Here is a 23,022-nt window from a genome sequence, read left to right on the forward strand (position 1 = left end):
GGCTGGGGGTGCACAGGGTGGGAGGAAAGGGCGAGCTTGGATTGGGGTAGAGGGACCATGGGGACAGCTGCAGGGCTGGGGCAGAACTAGCAGGTGGCAGAGGGAAATAGGTGGGGTTGACAAATGTGGCAAAGGGCAAGGGATCAGTCCAGGAGGAGGGGGGAGGTGGTGCACCCATAGGCACTTGTGCCAAAAAGTCAATGGTTGGCTGCTGCTGCTGCAGGCCCAAATGGTGGAAGTGGGCGTGGTGAGCCAGGCGAGCAGCTCAGATCCAGAGGCAGGAGTCCAAAGCAGAAGGAAAACAGCCAGCGGGGGTGGTGGAGGGGGCAACGATGGTGGTGGGGGCGAAGGGGGACACGGATGGACCGGGGGCAGGCTCCATGCCACACCCCCAGAGCCCCAGCAGACAAAGTCCAAACCCCCACCACAAGAGCACAGTTCGAAAAAGACTCAGTCCAGAAAAGCCCCCTCCACAGTGGTCTTCGCACAGTCTCCAGCAGCAGGCGGTCCTCTTCTCCTTCCTCTCCTCCTCCAGGCACCAACAGCTCCCCAGCAACAGCCACAGCAGCCCCAGCAGCTCCAGGTGGTGGTGGTTTGGTGTCCAGGCAGGAAGGACCCCGCTCAGAGGGTGGTGTCCTCAGCAACAAGAGCTGGGGTCCCTCATTCCCCTCCTCTCTGGGAAGCAGGCCAGCAGCTCCCCCCCCCCAAGGGGCTGTAGGTGGAGTAACAGCAGTAACTGAGGTGGGGGTGAACCACTAGCCAGCCAGCAAACAGACAGCAGAGAGAGGGCTGGGTGGTGGTGTCTAGCCCAGCCAGGGGAGCAGCAGGAGCAGGAACAGCAGCAGCAGCAGCAGCAGCAGCAGCAGCAGCCACCCTCTCCCTCCTTCCTCTACAGCAGAGCAGTCAAAGGGAAATCTGCTACTGGCCCCAGGAGAAGCAGGCTTCTGCTCCCTGAGGGACCAGAGCAGCACCTGCTCCAGGCTAATGAGAACACCTGACTCCAATGAATCTGCTAAGAGTCTGGTGAGGCTGTTAAGCACCTGACTCTAAGGCCCTTCTGATGCTATAAAAGGGCTCATTCCAGTCAGGCTAAAGGGAGCCAGGGGGGAGGAAGTGCATGCAAGAAGCTGAGAATGAGTAGTCACACTGCTGGAGGACTAAGAAGTACAAGCGTTATCAGACAACTGGAGGAAGGTCCAGTGGTGAGGACAAAGAAGGTGTTGGGAGCAGGCCATGGGGAAGTAGTCCAGAGAGTTGTAGCTGTCACACAGCTGTCCAAGGAGGCACTCTAGACAGCTGCAATCCACAGGGCCCTGGGCTGGAATCCAGAGTAGAGGGTGGGCCTGGGTTCCCCCAAAACCTCCCAACTCCTGATCAAACACAGGAGGAATTGACCTGGACTTTGGCTTCTACCAGAGGGGAAGGTCTCTGGGCTGTTTCCCGACCCACAGGGTGAATCTGTGAGGCGAGCAATTCTGCCAATAAGCACAGGACCCACCAAGGTAGAGGAAGAACTTTGTCACAATACGTAAATTTCTGTGTGGCTTAGTGTTGTGGTATGACCTACTGTTTGAAATAAATGTTATAAGCAAGAGACTCCAAGGTGTTGACCTTGCTATATCTGGAGCAATGGAACAACTGGACAAAGCAGTCATACCTACAGTCTCTTATGGGTCAGATGAGGGATTTAAAAAAGTTCTGAAGACTGCATAGAAGTTGTTAGAGGAACTTCACACTGAAGCTATTTTCCCACCCATTCAAGAATACAAGAGTCACCGAATAAGAAGACATTTTGATTACGAGGCACGGGATAATCCCATAAGAGACTCCAAACTACAATTCAAAGTTGTATTATTTAACCAGGTGCTATATTGTGCAATACAGTCAGTTGAAGAACATTTCATGTAGCTGAAGGAACACAGCAGTATATTTGGGATGTTCTATGATATTCCAAAATTCCTCCCTATACCTGAAGAAGACCTGCACCAGCAATGCAGGGCACTAGAGACTGTGTTGACACATGATGACATGCGCGATATTGATGTAAGTGATATAGATGATGAACTGAAAGCCCTTTCAAGATACATTTCAGCAGCATCAACTCCAAAGACTGTTCTGGAATATATGTGCACAAATTAGATGATCACCCTCTTTCCAAATGCTTTTGTTGCTCTGCGCATACTTCTAACACTTCCTGTAACAGTTGCCAGTGGAGGACGCAGCTTCTTCAAGCTGAAGTTAATAAAAACACATCTACACTCCACAATGACACAGGAGAGGTTGGTTGGCATTGCAACCATCTCAACAGAGCATGAGCTGGCCCAGACTGTGGACCTTCAGCAGGAAGCAATTCAAATCTTTGCAACCAAGAAGGCATGGAAAGCACCAGGGTAATTGAGTCCTTTTATTCAGGGCTGGCTCTGGCTTATTTGCCACTCCAAGTAAAAAAAAAAAGGGGGGGCAGAGCGACAAAGCAGGGGGGAAAAAAACCCCAAAACACGGCCTCAGCCAGAGCAGCAAAAAGGGGGGGGAGAGGAAGAAAAACATGATGCAGCAAGAATGGCAAAATGGGGGGCAAACCAAAAAAAACACGGCATGATTGGAGTGGCAAAAAGGGGGGTGGGGGATAAAAAAAACATGGCGTGGCTGAAGTGGCAAAACGGGGGGGTGGAGGGAGAAATACGGCACGACTGGCGTGGCTGGAACAGCAAAACGGTGGGGAGGGGAACAAAACAAAAAAACCCTACAGACCGGCCGGAGCCAGGGAGCAGGGGGACTCCCTGTGCTGCAGAGTGCGCGCCCGGTCTAGTGGGGGGGGGAGGGAGCAGGGGGGAGAGAGAAGGGGGGCGGCCAGCGCTTCAGAAGGCGCTCACTCCGCGGCCCCGACCGCTGCGCCGCCTGCCAGGAGGGCTCCACTCCACTCCGGTCAGCGGGCCGGGAAGGATGCAGGCTGCCCTGTTGAGTTTGCTGCAGGGCGCTCCCCTTCTCCGCCCCCTCCAAGGCAGCCGGAGCAACGAACAAAAAACAAACAAAAAAGCAGCCGTGCTGCACTAGGTTTGGGTGGAAGCCGCCCCGTAGAATCTGCCGCCCCAAGCATGAGCTTGCTCGGCTGGTGCCTGGAGCCGGCCCTGCTTTTATTAGTAGGTTCACTTTATTTTCTTATACTGATACACACCTGGTTTAATAACTACCAGTTTATTTTTTTTAAGTATATTAGAAGCAGGAAGTCTGCTAAACAATCAGTGAGGCCACTGGGTGATTAAGGTTCCTTTAGTGCCTTGAAAGACTCAAGAAGGAAAAGAGCACCATGGAAAAACTAAATGAATTCTTTGCATCTGTCTTTACAGCTGAGGATGTGAGGGAGATGTTTAAACATGGTAACAAATCTGGGGAACTGTTACAGATTGAGCTGTTAGAGGAGGTTTTGGAGAAATAAATGGTCACTTTTTAGAATACAGGGAGGTAAATAGTGGTGTTCAGCTGTCTGTACTGGAACTAATACTGTAAACCATATTTATAAATGATCTGGAAAAACGGGTAAGCAGTGAGGCGGCAAAATTTGTATATGATACAAAACTACTCAAGGTAGTTAAGTCCCAGGCAGACTGAAAAGGCTTAGAGGGATTTTACAAAACTGGGTGACTGGGAAAGAAAATGGCAGATTAAATTTAATATTGATAAATTCAAAATAATGCACGTTGGAAAACATCATCCCAACTATACATATAAAATAATGGGGCCTAAATTAGCTGTTGCCACAGGAAAGGGGTCTTGGAAAACATTAACGTAATGTGCAACAGCCACTAAAAAAAGCTTACAGAATGTTGGGAACTATTAGGAAAGGGATAGATAACAAAACAGAGAATATTATATTATCTTCCTATAAATCCATCATATGCCCACATCCAGGGCCGGCTCTAGCCATGTCGCCATCCCAAGCACAGAGGTACGCCGCGGGGGGCGCTCTGCCGCTCGGTGGTCCCGTGGCTCCAGTGGACCTCCTGCAGGCATCCCTGTGGAGGGTCCGCTGGTCCCGCGGCTCTGGTGGAGCATCCGCACGCACGCCTGCAGGAGGTCCACCGGAGCTGTGGGACCAGCGGACCCTCCACAGGGACGTCTGCGGGAGGTCCACCAGAACCGCAGGACCAGCGGACCCTCTGCAGGGATGCCTGTGGGAGGTCCACCGGAGCTGCCTGTCGCCCTCCCGGCAACTGGCAGAGCGCACCCCCCCGCGGCATGCCACCCCAAGCACACGCTTGATGCGCTGGGGCCTGGAGCCGGCCCTGCCAACATCTTGAAAAAGATGTATTGGAAGTGGGAAAAGGCATAGAAAAAAAAGCAACAAAAATGGTCAGGGGTAATATGAGGAGAGATTAATAAAATTGGGACTCTTTAGCTTGGAAAAGAGATGACCAAGAGGGGGATACAATAGAGGTCTATAAAATCATGACTGGTGTTGAGAAAGTAAATAAGACAGTATTATTTACTTCTTATAACACAAAAACTAGGGGTCACTAAATGAAATTAATAAGCAGCAGGTTTAAAATAAAAGGAAATATTTCCTCACACAGTCAACCTGTGGAACTTCTTGCTGGAGGATATTGTGAAAGCCAAGACTGTAACAAGTTTTTTTTTTAAAGAAGAACCAAATAAATTCATGAAGGATAGGTCCCTCAATGGCTATTAGCCAAGATGGGCAGGGATGGTGTCCCTAGCCTATGTTTGCCAGAAGCTGGAGATGGGCAACAAGGGCTGGATAACTTGGACATTGCCTGTTCTGTTCATTTTTTTGGAAGCACCTGGCATGGGCCACTGTTGAAAGACAGGACACTGGGCTAGATGGACCTTTGGTTTGACCTAGTATAGCCATTCTTATGTTTGTGCCCCGAATAAGGGTGCTTATTGTGTTAACCAAATTTTAACTTAAACTTCTGGTTTATTCTTTGGATAGGGTCCTGTGGCACAAACAGGACCAGTAGTTGCACAGCAAACAATCCCACAAGTAACAAAACAAAGCAAACTTCACAGCATACTTCTTGCTTCCATAAATTCATAGATTAACCTGAAAAAATATAAGCAAACAAAAACATAAGGTCTCTAACCGGGCCTTATAGGTTAGTAAATATTGTGCATTTATTTCTGAGAATTGTTATGTCTAGTTGTGACAAAGTGGGACTGTTCTTAATGTTTCCTCTGAATACTGTGGGGGGACCTCAGTTTCTGGCCGACCCTTTGTTACCTAGCAACTAAGGGCCAGGCCCTTCCTCCCTGCAAGGGGATGCTAAAGGTGTGGGAGAATAAAGAGGTCAGGTGACCTCCTGGTCTGGAAAAGGAACTCAGCAGAGGAGGGGCTGGAGGGGGTTTTCAGTTTGGGGGCTGGCGGGGGACGAGAAGTGAGGGCGTGGGGGTCTGCCTCACTGGGCCCCAGAATGGACCTGGCTGAGAGGTCCGGTTCTCTGCACCTACAAGCTCTGTTTTAGACTGTGTTCCTGTCATCTAATAAGCCTCTGTTTTACTGGCTGGCTGAGAGTCACGTCTGACTGCGAAGTGGGGGTGCAGGAGCCTCTGGCTTCCCCAGGACCCCGCTGGGGCAGGCTTGCTGTGGGAAGCGCATGGAGGGGCAGAGGATGCTGAATGCTCCAAGGAGAGACCCAAGAGGTGAAGCCGTGTGAGCTTCTTGCCCTGAAAACAGTCTGCTCCAAGACAGAGGAGGCTCCTCAAAGTCCGGACTGGCTTTGTGGGGAGCAGTTCCAGAGCATTGCCTGGGGACTCCGTGACACTAGTCCCTTGGCAAGTACAATTTGATCAGAATGTTTTCACACATCTCCATCCAGAGTGGTTACTAAAACTGCCATAGGACTGGCCACATACTTAACTGGAAAGGGTTCCTTTTATATAGATTTTATTTTACCTCTTTTACCCAGTATTTAAGCATCACCTTCTCCTCTATTTTCCATTGATATTCTAATTGTTCCTTCTGGTCTTCGCTTTACATTGATTTTCTTCTGCCAAAATGTTCTTAACTGTTTGCACCAAATTTGCCATCCAGCTCTTCTTTTATACCCACTCAACCATTTGTTTCTTTCGTGTTAACAGGAACTCAGGAGTTCTCATAACTTAGCCTGTTATTAATTTAAAGAGGTTAAATAGCAAAGAAATAATTAGCAATGATCAGTACAGAGAACTACTTAGCCATGGCCACTACTCCGGCCATTATAGTTAGAAGGTTGGCTACAATTGGGGTCACAGGTACTATAGCGTCATTCTTTTTTTTTTTTTTATAATCAATCATGGGACACCTCCGCCATCCAGTTTCTGTACAGGCCAGACTGGGGAGTTGTAGGGGCTTTGACACTCCATTACTACTCCCTGTGCTTTCAAATCCTGCAACAGTTCTCTGAGGAACAGCTCCTGCTGGATAGGAATACGGAGAAGTTGGGTTTACAGATTTTTCCACTACCTTAACTGCTGCTTCCACACCCCACTTTCAGATTTCTTTCTAGCCCAGACCATGGAAAATGCCTTATCCACTCAGTGTCTGGCGGTACCACAGCTGCCATAGCTTTCTCAATCCTCCTGTTATAATCTGCTCATTCACAGTCCCTCTCTCTCTCCTCCACAACCAGCCTGCTCCTAATATAGCTCTTTCAGTCATGCTGTCACAAATCACTGTATATTTCCAAAATGTAGTCTGACCTACTACCCACGGCACATCTTTCAATAACATTGCTTTTACTTCTTTGCCATGGAATTTAAACAAAGAAATAATTTCTCTTTGCACATCCTCCTGCACTGACTTTCATTAGAGTTGCCTAACCCTAACCCTACTCCTACCCCCTAACCCTAATGCTAAGCTTGATCAAGGGTAGCAACAGGCCCTGGACTTTAAGGTGCAGTAAATAGTCTAGTCCAGGGGTGGGCAAACTATGGCCCGCAGGTCTGATCCAGCCCCTCAGGGCTTTGGACCCAGCTGGCGGGATTGCCCCCCGTGGTGCCACGGCCCTGCGCCGCTCTCAGAAGCGGCTGGCACCACTTCCCTGCGGCCCCCAGGAGGGGGGCAGAGTGCTCCGTGTTGCCCTTTCCTCCAGGCACCATCCCCCGCAGCTCCCATGGGCCAGAAACAGGGAACAGCAGCCAATGGGAGCTTTGGGGGAGGTACCTGGAGGCGCGGCAAGGGCAGCACATGCAGAACCCTCCACCCCCCCGCCCCCACCCAGTGGCCACAGCGCTACCTGCACCTCCCACCCCAACTCCCTGCCCTGAGTCTCCTTGTACACCCAGCATCTGTCCTGCACCCCAACCCCCTGCCGAGCCCCCTGCTGCACACTGCACCCCTCCTGCACCCCAACCCCCTGCCCTGAGCCCCCTCATGCACCCCACACTCCTCATGTACCCCAACCCCCTATCCTGAGTCCCCTTGTGCACCCCACACCCTTCCTGTACCCCAACCCCCTGCCCTGAGCCCCCTCCTGCACTCTGCACCCCTCCTACACCCTAACCCCCTGCCATGAGTCCCCTCCTGCAGTCCACATCCCCCTACACCCGTCCTGAGCCCCCTGCTGCACCGCTGTGCACCCCAACCCCCTGCCGAGCCCCCTGCTGCATTCTGCACCCCTCCTGCACCCCATCCCCCTGCCCTGAGCCCCCTACCACATCCTGCACCCCTCTGCCCCAACCCCTTGCCCTGAGCCTCTTCGTGCACACTGCACCCCCTCCCACACCCCGCACCCCCTCCCACACTCCAAGCCCTTGCCCCAGCCCTGCATACAATTTCCCCACCCACATGTAGCCCTCAACCCAAAAAGTTTGCCCACTCCTGGTCTAGGATGTCCTGCAGCAAGGCCTCTTCTGCACAAATGTGTTGGTCCGAGGTCCAACACATGAACCGTTTACATTTTGCCGCACAGCCCTGCTGGAAGGTTTCCTGCTGCCCAGCAGGACCTGTTGAGACCAGCAGAGCACTCTAGTTCATCCATTCTTAGCCATACAACAGCCAAGCTGTCAAGTGCAGTGATGCCAGGTTTGGGTGCAGCAGGTTGCTGTGATTCTGGGACAACAGATCCAGCCGGAGAGGTAGCTGCAATGGGGTAGCTGCTGAAAGACTCAGCAACATGCCACCCCAGGGCTGAAGTCCAAAGCTTGAACTTCATCATCTCCAGGAAAATGGGGAACTCAACTGGCTGTCTGCTCCTCTGGTGTTTGTGACTCCAGAGGAGGGTAGGGCCCATCCCCTGCTGATGGCCCTGGGTCCACTGCTTTTTCCTTCCCTCCCATTGACTGCCCAGGAAGCTGTGGCCACAAGAAAAGCCGCTGGTGGCCACATTTGAGAAATGCTGAACTAGAATATTCAGCCATCCACAGTACTTTAAACCCTGCACCCCTAGCATTTCAAGGGACCCAATCCCCCAGCTCCTGCCCAGTCCCTGCATAGCGGAATGGGAGTTGAGTAACAGTTCTCTAGGGGGTGATGCTGCCGCCCTGTACTCATTGGCCAGCTTGAAATTCATAAGGAAAACAAGAAAACATGAGGTTTCTTACCAGATCTTCAGTCTCCCTGTTCTGCAGTCCAAGGGACAATTCAGGTGGCTCTCAGTAGCCTGACCACATCTCCCTTTGTGTCTCAGTGGGAAGGTCAATGGGCATCTCCCTCCGCTCCACTCCATCAACAGCCAACCACTGAATGTAAATCAACTCCTTTGTCTGTGAGCTCTGCCGTCTGATTGGTTCTGGTGGCAGCTTCAGAGATGACTACTGCCTGCTGATGGGGAGGGAAGGCACAATATAAAGAAGAGGATGCGTGACTGCCCTATATGTCACGTAAGTAACCTTCCAGCCCCACCTCCCTGGGCCAGAGCAGTCAATTCCAGTTTTAATGTTCAAGTAACAACTTGCTGTCAGCATCCTACACGTGACTGCTCACCGCATGTAGAATGTAACCACTTACAAGCTATTTCCCACTGTACGGTATTGCAGTATTGGGTACTTTAATATGCATACCTGTGCTAATGGGATTTGTGCTTTGTTTCTTGATGTATGCTTTTAATATTATTGTGTATACTGGTATACTGAATAAAGATTATTTTGTTTTTTGAAGAACTACTGCCTGAGTGTCAATCCTTCGAGCGGAAGGCTGTATGCGTGTCCTCCCAAGGGTCAACAGGATTGGTCGAGCCTGGGAGTTTTCCAAAGGTCAGAGGGAAACACTTGGTAAAACTGTGGCAATTCCTTGAGGGTGGGCCACCTCCTTTCACCTACAAAACCAGACAAATTGACAATTGAGTTACTTACATAGGCAGGTCATTGTGGGGGTGCCTTGAGTTTGATTTTGGGGGTAACCCCCCATGACATGGAATTCAGAATGGATACCAGATAGTGGAAACAACAGTTAAACAAGCATTTACAATGACATTTTTACTGCATGTTTGCACATTGTTACAAAGCTGCATTGGGGTGTTAAAAATAAGAACCTTATATTGCCTTCCCTTAAGTATACCGCACCATACAAATCAGCCACACCACAGAGTAGAAAGCTGCCTGTAAACTCTGAGGGGGAAATGGAAATGTAGTGCATGGATGACAAATGCACTGCCCAAAATACGGCACGGGGGGTTGTGACTGTGTAATAACAGTCCGTTTGTTAAGTGTGTTTGCACGTAGTCCATAGTCAGATGGCACGGCATCTGTAGCTTAGTGATACTGCTGCATTTACTGTTGACATTCCTGTATAAATATATTCAGAAATGTCAGGTTTCAGAGCAGCAGTGTTAGTCTGGATCAGCAAAAGAACAGGAGGACTTGTGGCAACTTAGAGACTAACAAATCTATTTGAGTATAAGCTTTCATGGGCTACAGCCCACTTCATCGGATGCATAGAATGGAACATAAGCCTACGAAAGCTTATGCTCAAATAAATTTGTTAGTCTCTAAGGTGCCAAAAGTACTCCCATTCATAAATGTAATATTCTCCCTTTTCCATTGGCCCATGCAAGTCTACATTTGGGTGCACGAAGCATCTTTGATTTCTGCTGCACACCTATCTCCTGGTCCATTTGTGGCATGTGCACTTTCGAGATGCATGCTGCAGTTCAGCAACCCATTACTGTCATGGGTCTGCTCCAGTGCAAACAGCTCCCCTTTGGATTTACAAAGATTGTGAGGAGCACAGCAAGACACAATAATGTGGACAGCATGGACTACAGAGCCATCCAAAGGGTTCTGTGAAGAGTGCCAGCAGAATTGCAATCTGCCGAATGCATACTGAACCACCACTCTACTGAGAGTGTAATGAAACCATCTTCTACCAGGGCCTCTGAGACCACGGTATGGTTTCACACACGAAGGCAAAAGGGGGTACCTGGGGCCCATAGAATAACAGTTACTTCATTTACAACAAAGTCATTAGGTGGGAATAGTGCATCAGCCTGTCCTCGAAGGTAAATTCCTGATTAGCAGCAAACCCAGCATCATCAACTGTTCCAGTGCAGCCCATGAATCAGCCTCTGTGGTCCACAAACACTTGCATAATAATGGAGTAGTACCCTTTGTGTTTTATGTACTCTTATGCTTTTTGAGGATGGCAAACTAGGACCATGTCAGTCCCATCAGTGGCTCTGGCGCAGTTTGAAACCTATTCTCTCAAAAATGGCAATTGTTGAAGGAACATCAGAAGCAGGAAGCCTATCAAATAATCAGTGGAGCTACTGGATACTAAAGGAGCACTCAAGAAATACAAGGCCACTGCAGAGAAACTAAATAAATTCTTTACATTTGTCTTCACCTCAGAGAATGTGAGGGAGATTCCCACATCTGACCCATTCTTTTTAGGTGACAATTCTGAGGAGCTGTCACAGATTGAGGTGTCAGTAGAGGAGGTTTGGGAACAAATTGATAAATTAAACAGTAATACGTCACCAGGACCAGAAGGGATTCATGCAAGAGTTCTCAAAGGACTCAAATACGAAATTGCAGATGATACAAAATTATTCAACATGGTTGAGTTGAAAGCAGACTGCAGAGATTTTAAAAGGAATCTCCCAAAAATGGGTGACTGGGCAACAACATGGCAGATGAAATTCAATGTTGATAAATGCAAAGTAATGCACATTGCAAAACATAATCCCAACTATACATATAAAATGATTGGGACTAAGTTGGATGTTACCACTTAAGAAAGAGATCTTGGAGTCATCGTTGATAGTTTTCTGAAAACATCCGCTCCATACACCGCAGCAGTCAAAAATGCTAACAGAATGTTAGTAATCATTAGAAAAGAGATAGATAATAAGACAGAAAATATCATAATGCCATTATATACATCCACAGTACACCTGCATCTTGAATACTATGTGCAGTTCTGCTCACCCCATCTAAAAAAAAATACATTAGAAATGAAAAAGGTACAGAGAAGGGCAACAAAATATTAAAGGTATGAAACAGTTTCCATATGAGGAGAGATTAAAATGACTGGGACTGTTCAGCTTGGAAAAGTCTAACCTTAGCACCGGGCAAATTAGGTGAAACAATAGTAAAGAACAACATTGTAAGACACATAGAAGAACATAAATTGTTGGGCAAAAGTCAAAATGGTTTCTCTAAAGGGAAATCATGTCCTACTTATCTATTAGAGTTCTTTGAAGGGGTCAACAAACACGCGGACAAGGGGGATCCTGTGGACATAGTGTACTTAGATTTCCAGAAAGCCTTTGACAAGGTCCCTCATCTAAGGCTCTTATGTAAATTAAGCTGTCATGGGATAACAGGGAAGGTCCTTTCATGAACTGAGAACTGGTTAAAGACAGGGAACAAAGGGTAGGAATAAATGGTAAATTTCCAGAATGGAGAGGGGTAACTAGTGGTGTTCCCCAAGGGTCAGTCCTAGGACCAATCCTGTTCAATTTATTCATAAATGATCTGGAGAAAGGGGTAAACAGTGAGGTGGCAAAGTTTGCAGATGATACTAAACTACTCAAGATAGTGAAGACCAAAGCAGACTGTGAAGAACTTAAAAAAGATCTCACAAAACTAAGTGATTGGGCAACAAAATGGTAAATGAAATTTAATGTGGATAAATGTAAAGTAATGCACATTGGAAAAAATAACCCCAAATATACATACAATATGATGGGAGGTAATTTAGCCAAAACTAAACAGGAAAGAGATTTTGGAGTCATCATGGATAGTTCTCTGAAGATGTCCCCGCACTGTGCAGCAGCAGTCAAAAAAGCGAACAGGATGTTAGGGATCATTAAAAAAGGGATAGCGAATAAGAAGGAGAGTAACTTATTGCCCTTATATAAATCCATGGTATGCCCACATCTCAAATACTGCACACAGATGTGGTCTCCTCATCTCAGAAAAGATATACTGGCATTAGAAAAGGTTCAGAGAAGGGCAATTAAAATGATTAGGGGTTTGGAACAGGTCCCATATGAGTATAGATTAAAAAGGCTAGGACTTTTCAGGTTGGAAAAGAGGAGACTAAGGGGGGATATGACAGAGGTATATAAAATCATGAGTGGTGAGGAGAAAATGAATAAGGAAAAGTTATTTACTTGTTCCCATAACACAAGAACTAGGGGTCACCAAATGAAATTAATGGGCAGCAGGTTAAAACAAATAAAAGGAAGTTCTTCTTCACACAGCGCACAGTCAACCTGTGGAACTCCTTACCTGAGGAGGTTGTGAAGGCTAGGACTATAACAGGGTTTAAAAGAGAACTGGATAAATTCATAGAGGTTAAGTCCATTAATGGCTATTAGCCAGGTTGGGTAAGGAATGGTGTCCCTAGCCTCTGTTTGTCAGAGGGTGGAGATGGATGGCAGGAGAGAGATCACTTGATCATTACCTGTTAGGTTCACTCCTTCTAGGGCACCTGGCATTGGCCACTGTCGGAAGACAGGATACTGGGCTGAATGGACCTTTGGTCTGACCCGAAATGGCCATTCTTATGAAAAGTGATGACTAAGGGGGCATATGATAGAGGTCTATAAGATCATGAATGGTGTGCAGAAAGTGAATAAAGAGGTGTTATTTATCCCTTGACATACCACAAGAACCCGAAGTCACCAATGAAATTAATAGGCAATAGGTCTAAAACAAACAAAAGGAAGTACAGCAGAACCCTGTTTATCTGACCCTCCATTATCCAACTCTCCAAACAACCGAACCAAACAACCAGTGCATGCAGGTCCAGAAGCAGGTGATTTCTCCTGTGGCTGCTAGATGATGATGCAGCCGCACACATTCCCATTCTCCAGATTATCCAATTTTTGATTATCTAACGTGGCCCCAGTCCCAATTAGATTGGATGAACAGGGTTCTGCAGTACTTTCTCACCCTACACACAGCCAACCTGTGAAACTTGTTGCCAGGGAATGGTGTGAAGGCCAAAACGGTAACAGGGTTCAAAAAAAAATTAAATAAATTGATGGATAGTTCCATCAACTGCTATTAGTTAAGATGGTAAGGGATGCAACCCCATGCTCTCAGTGTCCCTAAGACTCTGGAAGCCAGATGCTGGGATTGGATAACAGGGGATGGATCACTTAATGGTTGCTGTCATAAACAGATGGTTAAGGGTTAATGCCTCTTTTACCTGTAAAGGGTTAAAAAGTTCACCTAGCCTAGCTAACTCCTGACCAGAGGAACCAATGGGGGAACAAGATGTTTCAAAAGGAAGGAGGGAAGTTTTTCCTTTGTTTTGTCAGTTTCAGTTTCAGCCAGAGTGAAAAAGATCAAGGAACCAGCCTCTTATCAGAGTAGTACGTTTTAGAAAGGAATAAATAGGTTTATGTTTATTTCTTTGTAACCTGTCTTATGCAATTAGAGGTAGAATCAAATTGGGTATTTGGGTATTTTTTTTGTGTAACTAAATTTGTGCCCAGGGGAACATCCTCTGTGTTTTGAATCTGTTGTCTGTCACAGCAGCTGGTATGTTAATCTCTCCCAGAGGGTTTTCTTTTACCTTCTTTTCTTTAATTAAAAGACTTTTTCTTAATATTTGATTGATTTTTTCCTTGTTTTTAGATCCAAGGGGGTTGGATCTGGATCCACCAGGAGTTGGTGGGAGAAAGGAGGGGGGATGGTTAATTTCTCCTTTTTTTAAGATCCAAGGGATTGGATCTGGACTCACCAGGGAATTGGTGAAGGAGTCTCTCAAGGCTACCCAGGGAGGGGAAGGTTTTGGGGAGAAAGGGTTTGACGTTATTGATATAAACTGGGACCATATAGAACATGGGTTGCAACCAAGGTCCTGTAGCGGCACCAAATCCTAGGTAAAGGGGGTCATATAAGGTGTCTAAGACCAGGTTATGGATTACTGGTTATGATTATGCTGTCTGTATGTCTGTAGCATTTTGGTAGTTGAAGTTATGAATATTGGCTGTATGCTGTCTGTATTGCAAACTTGTGTTGTGTTACTGGGAAAGATCACAGACAAGCTGGTGTCAGCTCTGTTTAGCCTGCTTGATGGCCCATTAAGGACCATCACCTACACAATTGTCCCATCGAGAGAAGGCAGTTACGCCCTGTGACTCAGCAGGGTGTGCAGAAACTGGCCCATGTGACTGCAAACTCCATTTTGCTGTAACTTTCCACAGCAGGAACAAAGGAGTGTTCTTACACTTGGAAAAGCCTATATAAGGCAGAGGCCTCATCTCCATTTTGTCTTCAATCCTGCTTCTTACCTCTGGAGGGATTTTGCTACAAGCTGAACCTCTACACAAGGGACTGAGGACCCATCCCAGTGGGGGATGTTCTCCAGACTTGATTTGCACCTGCAGTTTACTCCATCACTGCTACAAGCCTGAACTAGGAACTTTGCCATTACTGTATGTACTTGATTCCATTTAACCAATTCTAGCTCTCATCTCTATCTTTTTCCCTTTATGAATAAACCTTTAGATTTTAGATTCTAAAGGATTGGCAACAGCGTGATTTATGGGTAAGATCTAATGTGTATATTGACCTGGGTCTGGGGCTTGGTCCTTTGGGATCGAGAGAACCTTTTTCTTTTACTGGGGTGTTGGTTTTCATAACCATTCATCCCAGGACGGGTGGCACTGGTGGTGATACTGGGAGACTGGTGTGTCTAAGGAAATTGCCTGTGTGACTTGTGGTTAGCCAGTGGGGTAAAACCGAAGTCCTTTTTGTCTGGCTGGTTTGGTTTGCCTTAGAGGTGGAAAAACCCAAGCCTTGGGCTGTGACTGCCTGTTTGAGCAATTGGTCCTGAATTGGCACTCTCAGTTGGGTCCCGCCAGAACCGCAATGTCACAGTGGCGTAGTTGTGCTTGGATTCACAGAACCAGGTCAATTAAGCTTTGGATCAGAACCCCACGCTATCCAAATTTCAATTTTGGAATTGAGAGTTTGGTTGGTTAAAGATCAGTGACCATGAGCCAGAAAGCATCAGCAAAAGCAATGAAACTGCAAGCCCTGATGGACAGACTGCAGTTTGAATATGAGCAAAAACTGGCAGAAATTCGAATGAGAGAGAAGCTAGCCTTGGCCCAGCTGGAGGAAGAGGCTGCTGAACGAGAGAGAGAAGCTGCTGAACGAGAGAAAGAAGCTGCTGAACGAGAGAAAGAATCTGATGAGAGAGAAGAAAGAGCCCGTAAGGGGCATCTGGAACTGCTGGCTGCTGAGGAGAAAGCTCGACAGAGGCAACAGAAGATGCAACAAGAAACTGCCAGACTTCAGCTCCAAGTCAAAAAAGCAAGGCAAGAACAGCAGAAACTGTATCCTCTTGAAAGTCCAGTTTATAACAATGTCGGTATGTTGTATAACTCTGAGCAGTTGTCTGGGTGTAACCAAATGTACCCCAACACTGCCACCTTTTATGTCAATGCTGTTACTGTGGGTTCAGTAGAAGGTGGGTCCATAAATTGTGCCAGTGCTATGTACGAGAAGGGTAATGAAAAATTCATAGAGAGTGTAAAAGTCAATGGTAAAAGCTGTTTAGGGCTAATGATGGCATCTAACATCACTCTTGTTAAAGCAGATCTGGTCAAAGAGGAAGATTATTTACCAAATCAGAGTGTGATTGTTGTGATCCTCTATGGGCAGGTCCAGACTAGAGCTTTAAATCGATTTAAACAGCTTTAAATCGATTTAAAGCTGTAACCGTCCACACTACAGAGTGCATAAAATCGATTTTAAGGGTCCCTAAAATCGATTTTGGAACTCCATCTAAACGAGAGGAGTAAACCCAAAATCGATTTCTTAAAATCGATTTTATGATAGTGTGGACGGCCATCGAAGTTAATGGCCTCCGGGACGTATCCCACAGTGCTCTAGTGGCTGCTCTACACAGGTAAAGGTACTCTACTGCTGGCCAGGTAAACAGGAAAAGCCCCGGGAACCTTGAAATTCCATTTCCTGCTTGCAGAGCGTGGAGCTCTCAGCAGCAGAGAGAAGAATGCAGTCTCCTGAAAATAGGAAAAGAGCTCCAGCATGGAGCACACAGGAGTTACAGGATCTGATAGCTGTATGGGGAGAAGAGTCGGTGCTTTCAGAACTGCGCTCGAGCAGACGAAATGAGAAAACCTTTGAAAAAATTTCTAATGCCATGCGGGAGAGGGGACATACCAGAGACTCTTTACAGTGCCGAGTGAAAGTGAAAGAGCTCAGACAGGCGTATCAGAAGACCAAAGCAGCAAAGGGCAGGTCAGGCTCTGCCCCCAAAACATGCCGGTTCTACGACGAGCTTAACGCAATATTGGGGAACAGCGCAACAACGACCCCCCCCTTGTCTGTGGATTCAGAGGTGGGCGTCGTGATTCCCGCCACTACGGAAGATTTAATTGATGGCGATGATCAGTATGATGAGGACCAAGAGGAGGAGGCTCCAGCAGAGAGCACAGAGCATTTTATCCCCCCAAACAGCCAGGATCTTTTCCTCACCCTTACTGAGGTTCCCTGCCAGCCATCTCAAGGCAGTACTCCAGAAAATGAAGCTGAGGGACCGTCCTCTGGTGAGTGTAATTTCTTTTAATAAAAGTTTCGGTTTAATGTAAGCCTTTTTTACTGGGTGCTTCAAATCACTACCTGTACTATGAGTCACTGACCAAGTAGATTAAAAACCTTTCCTAAAACAGTGACCCATGAGGTGGTTTTTAGAAACGTCTCCATTGTAACAGGGCGGATTCATCCTGCTTGTTGGTGGAACGCGAGAGCAAACCGGGAAAGGAGACCAGCTTTGCCGCGGTTTGCTCTCGCGTTCCCCGAACCCCCCTGCAAACCACAGGGAAGGAGACCTGCTTGCTCGGGGAACACGAGAGCAAACCAGGAAAGGAGACCAGCTTTGCCGCGGTTTGCTCTCGCGTTCCCCGAACCACCCAGCAAACCGCAGGAAAGGAGACCTGCTTGTTCGGGGAACGCGAGAGCAAACCGGGAAAGGAGATCAGCCTCGCCGCGGTTTGCTCTCGCGTTCCCCGAACCACCCAGCAAACCGCAGGGAAGGAGACCTGCTTGTTCGGGGAACGCGAGAGCAAACCGGGAAAGGAGATCAGCCTCGCCGCGGTTTGCTCTCGCGTTCCCTGAACCACCCAGCAAACCGCAGGGAAGGAGACCTGCTTGTTCGGGGACCGCGAGAGCAAACCGGGGAAGGAGACCAGCTTGATTACCAGTACAATCTACTACAGGGATTACTAGCCATTATTAACTTACCATTTTCTCGGGACACGGTCTGTGTGCTCCCCTGACCTGCGTCTGAGCAGAAATCTTTGTCCTCACCCACAAGCAATAAGTATTAAAGGAATCCTAAGGCGCCCTTGTGGTAAAGTAAAATGTTCAAGGTTCGATAACAGGCACAGGTCAGTGAGGAGAAAGACTGTATGCATTGTTGTATGAAATGTGTCTCTTATGATTCTTTTATCACTCTTTCCTATCCCCACCCCCCCACACACAGCTGCACATTTCTCCAGCCTCCCTCTCGCTTCTCCTCTATGTGTGGGGGGGTATCATAAGAAGACTGAGGAAAAGGAGGACGCGTGAGGACATGTTCACCGAAATTATGGCAGTAACCCGTACAGAGAGAGCTCAGCAGGGGGACTGGAAACAATTGGTCGCAAAGTACAGGGAGGCTGCCAGTCAACGCGAAGACAGGAGGGACGCCAAAAATGATGTCAGGTGGCAGGAAGATCAGCGCTGGCAAGCAGCAACTGTGGATCTTCTTCGTGATCAGACTGACATCCTCCGCGATATGCTGCAAGAGCTCCGTGGTTTCAGAATGCCCCTACAGCCCGTGTATAACCTCCCTCAGTACTCACCCTGTCCCACACCTTCCAGAACCAGGCGTGTAAGAACGCGTGGGGGAAGGCTATCTGCACCAGCCCCCTCCACCGCTGCGGACACTCCAACCAGAAGGCTTTCATTAAATTGAACAGGCCTTTGTGTCCTGTTTTTTCCCTCCTCTAATGATCCAAACTTCTCCCATGGCACCTTTGCCTATTTTTACTCTCAGGTCATGCTATTAAGGCAGTGTGACTGTAGCTTGGTAATGAAGTAAAGCAAGCAGCTTTGGAAAGCTGCACGGAAGCTAGTTATCAGCATCAGGATTTGACAATTGGGGATATGGGTAATAAAGGGAAAACAAAGAAAGCAGCCATACCGTACCCTGGTCCATGAGAATTCCTGTTCTGTCTTCTCTGATGCACTTTCTTCTTTCCAACCTCCCTTGCCCTTCCTCCAAACCTCCCTCGCTCCGTCCCCCATAGAACGCTGAGTTATGAAATTTCATGCACAGTATTGTAACAACAAACATGATGTTTGATTGATGAAAGGGTCTGATTTTAAATAAAGAGCACAATTCTTTTAACAAATAATAGCAACTTTATTTTTCAATAAAAAAGCAGTTAAGGAAGGTTGCAGGTACAGTGCCTAGCAGCAGACGGAAGCAGCTAATGGTGGAGGTAGGTAATAATTGGGAAATATAGAATTATATGTTTTCCAATGGACAGCTCTCGCAAGTAACCTAAGCACGCAATTGAGTAATGCTGCAGGGAAAGTATCTTGCAGCAGCAACACCGCATAGACAGGGAGGGCAGCAATCAATTGAAAGGAAAATCAGCATTCAAACTGTACCCTGGCCCATGAGGAAGCTACTTTTCAGTGCTTCTCTGATGCGCACAGCATCCTGGTGTGATCTTCTAATTGCCCTGGTGTCTGGCTGCGCATAATCAGTGACTAGGTGGTTTACCTCAGTCTCCCACCCCGCTATAAAGGCCTCCCCCTTGCTGTCACAGAGATTGTGGAGCACACAGCAAGCAGCAATGACAAAAAGGATATTGGTTTGGCTAAGACCTGAGCGAGTAAGAAGCGTTCGCCATCTCACCTTCAGCCTGCCAAATGCACATTCTACCACCATTCTGCACTTGCTCAGCCTGTAATTAAACAACTCCTGAGCACTGTCAAGGCTGCCTGTGTATGGCTTCATTAGCCAGGGCATCAAGGGGTAGGCTGGGTCCCCAAGGATAACTATAGGCATTTGGACATCCCCAACTGTTATTCTCTGGTCAGGGAAGTAGGTCCCTTGCTGCAGCCGTTTAAACAGTGTAGTGCTCCTGAAGACACGTGCGTCGTGAACCCTTCCTGGCCATCCCATGTGGATGTTGGTGAAACGTCCCTTGTGATCCACCAGGGCTTGCAGAACCATCGAAAAGTACCCCTTGCGGTTTATGTACTGGGCACCCTGGTGTTCCGGTGCCAAAATAGGGATATGGGTTCCATCTATGGCCCCCCCACAGTTAGGGAATCCCATTGCAGCAAAGCCATCCACAATGGCCTGCACGTTTCCCAGAGTCACAACCTTTCGAAGCAGCAGCTTAATGATTGCTTTGGATACTTCCAGCACAGCAGCCCCCACAGTAGATTTGCCCACTCCAAATTGATTCACGACTGACCGGTAGCTGTCTGGCGTTGCAAGCTTCCATATGGCTATTGCCACTCGCTTTTCCACTGTGAGGGCTGGTCTCATCCTGGTATTATGCTGCTTCAGGACAGGAGAAAGCGAGTCACAAAGTTCAAAGAAAGTGCTCTTACGCATGTGAAAGTTCCGCAGCCACTGCGAATCGTCCCACACCTGCAGGACTATGCGGTCCCACCAGTCAGTGCTTGTTTCCCATGCCCAAAAGCGGCGCGGAACGGGTAGAACCTCACCCATAACCGTCAGGAGCTCCAACGTGCAGGGGCCCGGGGTGTCAGAAAAATCGTTCTCCAGTTCGTCATCGCTGTCGTCCCCGCATTCAAGCATTCTCTCTTGCATTTCTGCATCATGGGTCAGCAGTGATAGAACGACAATGCGTGAAGTATTTACAGTATTCGCGATCAAGGACAAGAGCAGACCTGGATCCATGCTTGCTGCAAAATGGCATTTCCCTCACTGCAGCCAGTAAAAACAGCGCGAACTGACTGTGTGCCATTTACAGGAAGGGGGGGGGAGGCTGTACCCAGAACCACCCAGGACGGGGACTTTGATCCCATCATGCACTGGGGTAGTAACCCATAATTCCAAAGGCCAGGGACCCGTGCAGGAACTGTGGGATAGGTACCCAGAGTGCAACGCTCAGGGAAAAGATGGACGCCAGGGAACATGGACGCTCAACATCGATGTAAGTAGCCCTAGTGTGGACGCGCAGAATCGATTTTATAAAGCCTGCTTTATAAAATCGATTTTAATAACATCGATTTTACCCTGTAGTGTGGACGTGGGCTATGAGTTTACTGTCCGTGTGCCTTTAGCCAGAATCCACCTCGAATGGAACGGAGCTAAGCATGAAGTTATAGCTGGGGTAAGGAAGTTATTGCCTAAAGATCTTTTAATTGGGGAAAATGTTAAAGCTTTGTTCAGTTCAGTTAGCAAGTCACAGGACAGGAATGATCTTACACCTGTGTCTATTGTGGGGAATGGTTTGCCTGAGGAGGGTTGCTCCAAAGGTTTGTCTGTGCAAGAAAGCAATGTGTCTATGAATGGAGTTTCTGAATGTCTGTCTAATGTCTCAGAAGGGAATCTGGAGTTAGATCAAGAGCAAAAAGATCTCATTGGGGAGGAAAATGTTTCTCAGGAGCAGATTAAAGTAGATGGTCAGGTGAAAACCCTAACTGAGGGAGGAAAGGGTAAATTTGTGATTGGTGATGGATTGGTGGCTAGTGCAGCTTGTAAAAGTGAACCTAAAATGGGTAACTGTGGTTTGCTGGAAGTAGCTCAGTGTAGTGAAAAAAGCAGCAGCTTATCTGTTGGGAGTGGCAATGTGCATGGTAGGAAAAGTCTGGATAAGCCTAGGCAGCCTTGTGAGCTGATGGCTTTGTCTAGTCAGCAGTGTGGGAAGACAGGGGTAGTGGAAAATGAGTGTCCCTATCCCTTACCTGTTTCCTGTGTGGAGAAATGTGACAGTGAAGAAAATGTGCCTGTGTCTGTCAGGGGTATTGACTTGCCTATGGAGGAAGCTACCCCGGTCTCCAAGCAGTTGTCTGTGAACAGCCCTGTGTGCATGGACAAGGGAAGTGAGATCCCAAGCTGTGTGTCTGGTAAAGGAGAATGTGTCTCCGGCTCTTCTGTGTCTGTGCAGCAGACAGAAGGTGCCTTTCAGCCTGTGATGGCTGAGGGTGATTCAGTTGTCTCTGAGTTGGCTGTAAATACAGCTAAAGCCCAGGAAGGGAATGGTCCTAAGTTTGTGTCTGCTGGGGAGAATGGCACTGTAACTAGGTTGCATCCAGTTAGTGTCGCAGAAAAATCCCAGAGACCAGACAATTCTGGTGCTTGTAATTTGCCAGTTGGTAATGTGTGGCTGGAAAAGGGTGTAGCAGCTCTGTCTAATCAGGGTGATACCCTAGCCAGGGCACAAGGAGAGCAAAAAGGTGATTTAATTGTGTTATCTACTGACAGTTTAACAATTTGTAGAAAGAAGAAAAAGATTCCTGAACCTGTTCATGGCCAAGGGAAGGAGAAGGCTTCTAGCCTGTTAGCTAGAAAGTCTATAGGTTTGCCTGGAAGGGGATTGTGTAGGAATCTGCCTGATGAAACAGAGGTAATTCTGGATGTAAGTGAGACCCAGAAAGAGTCTGTGGGGGCTCAGAGAAGTGTTCCTTTAGAGCAAGCTCTAAGGTGAAGAGGGTAAGGGCAGAATGTCTGAGAGGGATGAATTGCTGCTTAGAGAAGCTCATAGGGAAAGGAATCCTCATGGTAACCTGTGGAAACAGTTTACTGCAATTGAAGGGTGTGAAAGTGATTTAATCAAGGAAGTTTCAGTTCCTAACAACCAGAAATTTTCTGTGGTGAATGGATCCACTGACTTTCCCTTTGAAAGATCCAGTGTGGATAGCTTTAAAAAGGTCTCAGATGAAGTAAAAGCTGTTAAGAAAGCTGCACAGCCATATAACCAAGTGCCTGGGTTTGACCAGCTGGTTGGGAAGACAATGGTGTTGGAACAGGACTGTCTCCATGCTGATTCTGTAAGTGAGCAGTCTGTGCTTCAGGATCTGAGAACAGATTGGGTTACTGGTGTTTCAAAGCAGAATGGTTTTATGGATAAAGGCTTGAGGATGCAGGGGAGAGCAAACAAACTCTCACTCTCAAACCCTTTGGATCTGTGTGGTATCTCTGTAAGACAGAGTCCAGCCTTGGAATTGGTGGCAGCTAAGAAGTTAAAAGCTGGTGTTTGTGTTAATGCAAATTACCTGGCTGGCAGGGAGAAGAACTTGCTAATAGCTGTTAGCACAGAGAGCCCACCCCATCAGCCAGTAAATTTGGTTAAGCAAGAGAGATCAGGGTTTGATCCTGCAGGACAAGGAGGAAAGAAAAAACTGAATTTTGCAAAGGGAAGCCAAAAGTTAACCCTAAAATGCCCAAACTCCAATGGTATTGAGCCAAAGGTGTGGCATAACCAACATAATTGTAAATGGACACCGGCAATGAATTTGTTGTTATTGCTAATGGTGATTTTTGTAACTAATGTGTTGCTATTACCGAGAATGGTAAGAATGTACAATGTGCCCAATCCTTTGGAAAGTCCCTTGAACGTGTTGAAA

At 47.5% G+C, this 23,022-nt stretch overlaps 1 pseudogene; it reads right to left on the minus strand.

Moving 5' to 3' along the window:
• Positions 1–4,667: 4,667 nt before the first annotated feature.
• LOC115659629 overlaps positions 4,668–23,022 on the minus strand; it is a 42,101-nt pseudogene continuing 23,746 nt past the window's right edge.

Source organism: Gopherus evgoodei, chromosome 11 (assembly GCF_007399415.2).
Source record: "Gopherus evgoodei ecotype Sinaloan lineage chromosome 11, rGopEvg1_v1.p, whole genome shotgun sequence".
Classification (NCBI taxonomy): Eukaryota; Metazoa; Chordata; order Testudines; family Testudinidae; genus Gopherus; species Gopherus evgoodei.